General features: G+C 38.1%; 1 long non-coding RNA gene across 1 annotated transcript in view; it reads right to left on the reverse strand.

The window, feature by feature from the left end:
- Positions 1-7,329, reverse strand: part of LOC128247046 (uncharacterized) — a 56,568-nt gene that overhangs the window by 48,111 nt on the left and 1,128 nt on the right. Inside the window, exon 2 of the long non-coding RNA XR_008263479.1 lies at positions 687-714. This is a non-coding gene — a long non-coding RNA (uncharacterized LOC128247046). The remainder of the gene's footprint in view (positions 1-686; positions 715-7,329) is intronic.

A 7,329-nucleotide genomic window follows, 5' to 3' on the forward strand; every position in this document is an offset into this window, starting at 1 on the left:
GATGATGATGATAGTGATCATCATCATCATCATCATCGTTTAACGTCCGCTTTCCATGCTAGCATGGGTTGGACGATTTGACTGAGGACTGGTGAAACCGGATGGCAACACCAGGCTCCAGTCTGATTTGGCAGAGTTTCTACAGCTGGATGCCCTTCCTAACGCCAACCACTCAGAGAGTGTAGTGGGTGCTTTTACGTGTCACCCGCACGAAAACGGCCACGCTCGAAATGGTGTCTTTTATGTGCCACCCGCACAAGCCAGTCCAAGGGCACTGGCAACGATCTCGCTCGAAAATCCTACAGGAGCCAGTCAGGCGGTACTGGCAACGGCCACGCTCAAGTGATATACACATGAATAGTGTAAACTGATTAAAAGTTTCCACAGAAGTAGTGTTCAACCCAGCTGAAACCGCCTCTGGCTCTGGCTCAAGTGTCTTGTTTTCAAAAGTTCTGAATTAAAATCTTCCACCAAACCTTAGTCACAATTTATTTTCCTAACACTAGTTTAATGATAACTAAGTTATTTTCCTAAATTCTTTGTTATATTTAAAATTAATTGAAAGAAACACAGAGCAACTCAACAGAAATATGATAACAAAAGGGCTAAAAGAATTGTTGCAATCTTTTTTTAGAAAAATTAAAGACAAAAACAAATGACAAATGTAGTATTTCATTTTCACTTACATTCTCACCAGTTTCATATGTTCTGGACCTATCAAAGGCAAAAGACAATGTAACTACAATAATTGAAACATATAAGAAGGAATTTATTGCAGCTAGATGAAGAACTAGGGTATCAGGTTACAAGACAAAGAGTATTCAGTAAAGAATTTAAGTGAAAGCTATGATTTTTAAACACTTAAGTGACAGGTTAAGATTTTAAACAACAGACTGCACTAGAGAGATTGGTAAGCAGATAAAAATAGGTGAGAGTATTGTGGGTAGAAGAATGAGGTAATCAGGTTAAATTATAAAGAGTGGTTAGTTGAACTTTGGCTCCAGACAACTCATAAATATTTAAGTGCTTACTTTGGTCTTGTATGTAGATTATTAGAAAAAAATTAACCTTTATGAAATATACAAAGACATACACATTCACACATACATAACACTTTATCATTTAAACTAACAGCATCTGGCCCAAATATTCTACCTGTTTTATGTGAAAACCAGACAGATCCAGCTTCACACACTGATCCTACAATGTCATTCTAAAAATATACAATCATCATTATCATCATCATTTAACATCTGCTTTCCATGCCGGCATGGGTTGGATGGTTTGAGTGAAACTGGTAAACGGAGGGGGAGCTGCACTAGGTTCCATTCTGATTTGGCAAGGTTTCTACAGCTGGATGCCCTTCCTAACACAAACCACTCTGAGAGTGTATTAGGTGTTTTTTACGTGCCACCAGCATGGGTGCCATTGACCAGACACCAGCATCGGCCACGACTACAGTCTCACTTGGTTTGAGAAGTCTACACAAGCATGATATATCGCCAAAGGTTTTGATCACCTGCCACTGTCTCCATGAGGCCCAATGCTCGAAAGGTGCTTTTTACATGCCAGTCAAACAGCACTGTCGTCAGTCACTCAGTTTAACAGGTCTTCACAAGCACAGCATATCACCCAACGATTGAAGGGTGCTTTTAATGGGCCAGTTACCTGACACTGGCATCAGCCACAACTATGATCTCACTTGGCATGACGGGTCTTCTCAAGCACGACATATCTCCAAAGGTCTCAGTCGCTTGTCATTGCCTCTGTGAGGCCCAACATTCGAAGATCGTGCTTCATCACCTCGTCCCATGTTTTCCTGGGTCTACTCTCTTCCACAGATTCCTTCTACTGTTAGGATGTGACACTTCTTCACACAGCTGTCCTCATCCATATGCATCACATGACCATACCAGCACAGTCGTCTCTCTTGCACACCACATCTGATGCTTCTTATGTCCAACTTTTCTCTCAGGACACTTATACTCTGTTATGCATGCACACTGACATTGCACATCCAGTGGAGCATACTAGCTTCATTTCTTACAAGCTTATGCATGTCCACAGCAGTCACAGTCAGTGGCGGACTGGCCAGGTTGTCAGCTTGCCCGATGGCAAGTGGGCCCCTGTGCCATTAGAATCCATATATGGGGGCCCATGTCAGACTGGTAGGTGAACAGGTGACTGGCCGGTTTCCTGAAGTTAGTATTACAGATAATAAGATCATTATTTGTCTCACAGAACTCCAGCAGCCTGGTTCCCTCATTGCGGGAACTAAATCTGTTGCTACCATGCACACCATGGAAGCTCCCTAGATGTTGTCCAACATGCCCATTGAAGTCACCATCCACAAAGAGAAGGTCTCTGTCGTTTGTCGACAAGGTAATCTGCAAGAGGATGTCTTTCTGTTCTTCAGGTAGACCTGACTGAGGGGCATAGGCCGAGATAATGGTTGCAGCACTTGTCTAAGCTTAAATATTCTATCACAGACTCTGACTACCTTGATTACTTTATCAACCCATTTTGCAGCAAGGAGGATACCAACACTCCCAATCCCATCACTGTTCCTTACCCAGAAATTCTTATACCTGTTTTTTGCCAGTGAAGAGCCTAGCAGAACCTCCTCTCCACCTTACCTTTTGGATGCAACACAAATCTACACACCTCCATTCAAGCAACTCAACAATCACATTAATAAAATCTCAAAACTACAAGATATTGCAGGATAAATTCAAAACAATGTAAATAAATAAGCATTATATTTGCCAGAGTAATCTGAAAACTAAAAGGTTAAACACATATTTACTTGCACACACACACATACATAGGTTAATCATATACAGCATCTATCCAAACAGTATGTGAAGGTGTGCTTGTATGCCCTAGTATGTGTATCTGAATCATCCTTTGTTGTATGTTAGTATTTGTTGTCATAAGTCAAAAACATTATTTGTCAACCATTCAAGCAAGGTTTATATTTCATTGTTCCTTAACTCCCTCTATCTGGCATAAATCTGCTTTCCTCTTGATGCTATAATCTCACCCATTCAAGGAGTTTTTTTCTTTGTTTAGCAAGTTGCCTGGCAATCTCACATGTGCTGGTGCCAAGAAAAAAATGCATGCAGTACACCCAGTAAAATCGTTGGCATTAGAAAGGGCATCCAGCCATAGAAACTAAGCCAAACTAAGCCATTGGAGCTTGATGCAATCCCCTAGCTCTTTGGATCCTGTCAAATTATCCAAACCATTCTTATATGGAAGATGGATGTGGAATTATGATGTTGATGATGATATATGTATGCATACATCATGCATATATGTATTTATGTATGTATTACAATTAGGAAAAACATGTTTATTAGAGTTTTGAGCTAAAGAAGTGGCCACTGAGACAGTGATGAAATTGATAGAATTCCAGAATTCTAAGACTTTGTTCACATCATAAGATGACATTACAGAATACACTTCTGAACAAAATACTTTTTGCCATTTCCTTACATTGTTATGTGGTATTTATCTTGCATTCCTTTGGATTGCATTGCTTACAGTATGAATGATATATTAATATTTGGATAACTAACATTTTCATCCTACTCAGACTTCTATATAATGGAGTTGCCTACCATTACATGTATATCTGCAGAATGTATGAGCTTCTTTATTTGTACTTCTTTGTGTGTGTGTGTGTGTGTGCATGTTCTTGTACATGTATGTAGGTCTTCGACTTGGTTTCAAGCCTAACCACTTTTTTGATGCAGTAATATGCCTTAACAGGTTTGCTAACATTACTACCATGCACTCTTGCATAATAACTAACTACCTAACACTGATTTTGTTTTAAATTTTTGTGATGTGTTTTCATCTATATTGTTTTGTATAAACAAATACCTTACAATTGCATAAGTGTCAGCATTTTCTCATAAGTACTATAACAATTGTGCCATGATGTATATATATATATATATATATATATATATATATATATATATATATATATATATATAAAAACAATTTTTGCCATGGAAATGGATTTTAAAAAATCAATGGAAAAGAAAAATACTAGTCAATAACAAATTGAAATACAGTTATACAAATCTCAAGAGCAGAAGCTGTCATTTACTTTCGAAATCATTCAACACAAAACTAGTCATTCTGTTTATTTTTTTGTATTTGGTTCATAATACTTAATGAAATAGTTTGAAGTTTTCTAAATTAACCAACAGTGTATCTATTTCCTTATTGCAACTACATCTCTATTTAGTTGTTCTGTTTGTCTTTTGTATTGAAAGTTCATTCTGCTTTCTTAATATTTTGATATTCATGGCACCGTCGCCTTCCTGGCACGTATAAAGACATTTGAGCGAGATCATTGCCAGTGCCGCTGGGCTGGCTCCTATGCAGGTGGCACGTAAAATACACCATTTTGTGCGTGGCTGTTGCCAGTACTGCCTGACTGACATTTGTGCCGGTGGCACATAAAAGCACCTACTACACTCTCGGAGTGGTTGGTGTTAGGGAGGGCATCCAGCTGTAGAAACTCTGCCAAATCAGATTGGAGCCTGGTGTAGCCTTCTGGTTCACCAGTCCTCAGTCAAATCGTCCAACCCATGCTAGCATGGAAAGCGGACGTTAAACGATGATGATGATGATGATAAATTTTGATAATCTGCTGTGCTTCACAACATTTATAAGAGATTTCTTCATCATTATTGTAGCAGCTCTTTTGAGGTAAGTTGCTGCCATACTATAGAATCACACTTAAGTGTGATTTAATTTTTTTCCATTAAGGCCAATAAAAATCTTTCTCTCTAAATTTTCAAAGTCTCTACTTACTTGGTGGAGTTGTTCTGTTTATTTATTTTTTTTTTGGAAGTTCATTCTGCTATCTTCATTGTCTTATAATGTTTTAATATTAATAACTTCATATGATTCACCCAGCATTGCAACAGTCATAAAAAAATGTCGATGCTACTTTAGCATGCAACCTACTGTAGTATATGTAGTATATGATGTGAAATGACCTGATCTGGGTTAGGATTAGGAACACTGAAATTACAGATTGAAAATTCAGAAGGCCAATGCATGGTAGTACCTTCCTCATGTCTACACAAGAAATGTTGTTCTTTATGAACTTATACAGTAAATCATACCTGTATAGGTTTTTGGAGTGATAAATATAATTTCCTTATTTTCCTGTTATTTTGGTATTCTTATTTATTTCCTCATCCTTTTTAATGCACCAACTTTCATCAGATAACTTTTTCAACAATAATTTCATCATTACAGTGAGATGGCAAAATTGTTAGCATGCTGGGCATAATACTTAGCAGCATTTTGTCCATCTTTATGTTCTGAGTTCAAATTCCACTGAGATCAACTTAGCCTTTCATCCTTTCGGGATTGATAAATTAAGTACCAGTGAAACATTGGAGTCAATGTAATCAACTTATCTCCTTTCCCCAAATTTCTGGCCTTGTGCCTGTAGTAAAAAGGATTATTGATGGTTCAGGTACTCTAAATATATATATATTCGTAATATATATAAGCAGTGTGTTTGTGGATAGTTAAGGAGGGTGCACAGCTGATGACCTTAATCCAAACATATGTAGCATATGCAGTTGTTCTTTCTTTACCTGTTCACGAGCATACTGTATGAAGACGTAATGTTTACATTGATCATAACATACAATGCTGACTAAAAAACATCTATAGGTACAGGCATGACCATGTGATTAAGAAGCTTGCTTTGTAACTACATGGTTTCAGGTTCAGTCTTACTGCAAGTGTCTTCTATAGTCCTGAGCCAACTAATGCTTTGTGAATGAATTTGGTAGATGGAAACAGTGTGGAAGCCCCAATGTGTGTATGTATTTGTTCTTCTCACTGCTTGAGAACTGTTGTGAGTTTGTTTACATCCCTGTAAGTTAGCAGTTCAGCAAAAGAGGCCAACTGAAAAAAATACCAGGCTTCAAAATAAGAAATATGTACTGGGGTTAATTTGTTCAGCTAAAACTTTTCAAGGTGGTGCCCCTTAAGAGATATTCTATAGTATAACAACAGAATGAAACACTGCTAATACCTCAGTAATAAAATAAGGTGCCAGTCAGGTTCTGGAGTTGATGATATAAACCAACCTCTCTCTCCACAAAAACTGCTGGGATGTGTCTAAACTAGAAATGTAGGCATGGCTGTGTGGTAAGGCATTTGTTTCCCAACCACTTCTACTACAATCTCGAGCCAACAAAAGAGTGGATTTGGTTGATGGAAATTGAAAAAAGCGCGTTGTGTGCGCGTGTGTGTGTGTGTATGTGTGTGTATCCTCCGAAACCGTTTGACAACCGATGCTGGTGTGTTTATGTCCCCTGTAACTTAGCGGTGCAGCAAGAGACGATAGAACACCAGGCTTTATATAGCAATAAGAAAATGGAGGGGAATATGAGGTACTCATCAACTTGCAGACACTGTATTCCGTTGATTAATCTGTTTATTTTATCACTAAATTGACAAAAAACACAATACACAGACACTTATGACATACCATGTCATATCAACAATTAAGATTTCAAACTTAAAGGACATTTAGCAATTGGAGAAGGGACAGAATCTTACAGCTGTTTCGGCCTAGCGTTGGCATGCCCCATTCTATCACTATAGCTCCTGTACGCTGGAGAAATTAGTAGATGAAAATGATGTAATGGGGATACATGCATGATTCGCTAGGCCTCTTCAGAGATTTTCTAAATTCAATACATGAATTTTGCCAAATTTTAATACAAATATAAAATAAGAATAAAATAAAAAATAAAAACATAAGGCACATAAAAAACCTACAAAAAGTATATAAAACCATATAAATAGTCATAAAAACTCCAATATACATGCCTATGCATGTATACATTACCATATGCAGATATACAAGGATACAAAAACATAACTACATGAGTACATATATGTGTGCTCAGATGCACATACACAGATGACTGCACATGCATACCAAAATAGTCAACAGTCACTCTCACCATATGTGATGGGGACAGACACATATATATCTGGCTCTCTGTCGGTTACTCCGACAAAGGTCCCAGTTGATCCGATCAACGGAACAGCCTGCTCGTGAAAGTAACGTGCAAGTGGCTGAGCACTCAACAGACACGTGTACCCTTAATGTAGTTCTCGGGGAGATTCAGCGTGAGACAGAGTGTAACAAGGCTGGCCCTTTGAAATACAGGAACAACAGAAACTGGAAGAAAGAGAAGGTTGTGGTGAAAGAGTACAGCAGGGTTCGCAACCACCCCTTGTCGGAGCCTGGTGGAGCTTTAGGTGTTTTTG

The sequence above is a fragment of the Octopus bimaculoides genome, chromosome 2 (assembly GCF_001194135.2).
Source record: "Octopus bimaculoides isolate UCB-OBI-ISO-001 chromosome 2, ASM119413v2, whole genome shotgun sequence".
In the NCBI taxonomy this organism is placed as follows: domain Eukaryota; kingdom Metazoa; phylum Mollusca; class Cephalopoda; order Octopoda; family Octopodidae; genus Octopus; species Octopus bimaculoides.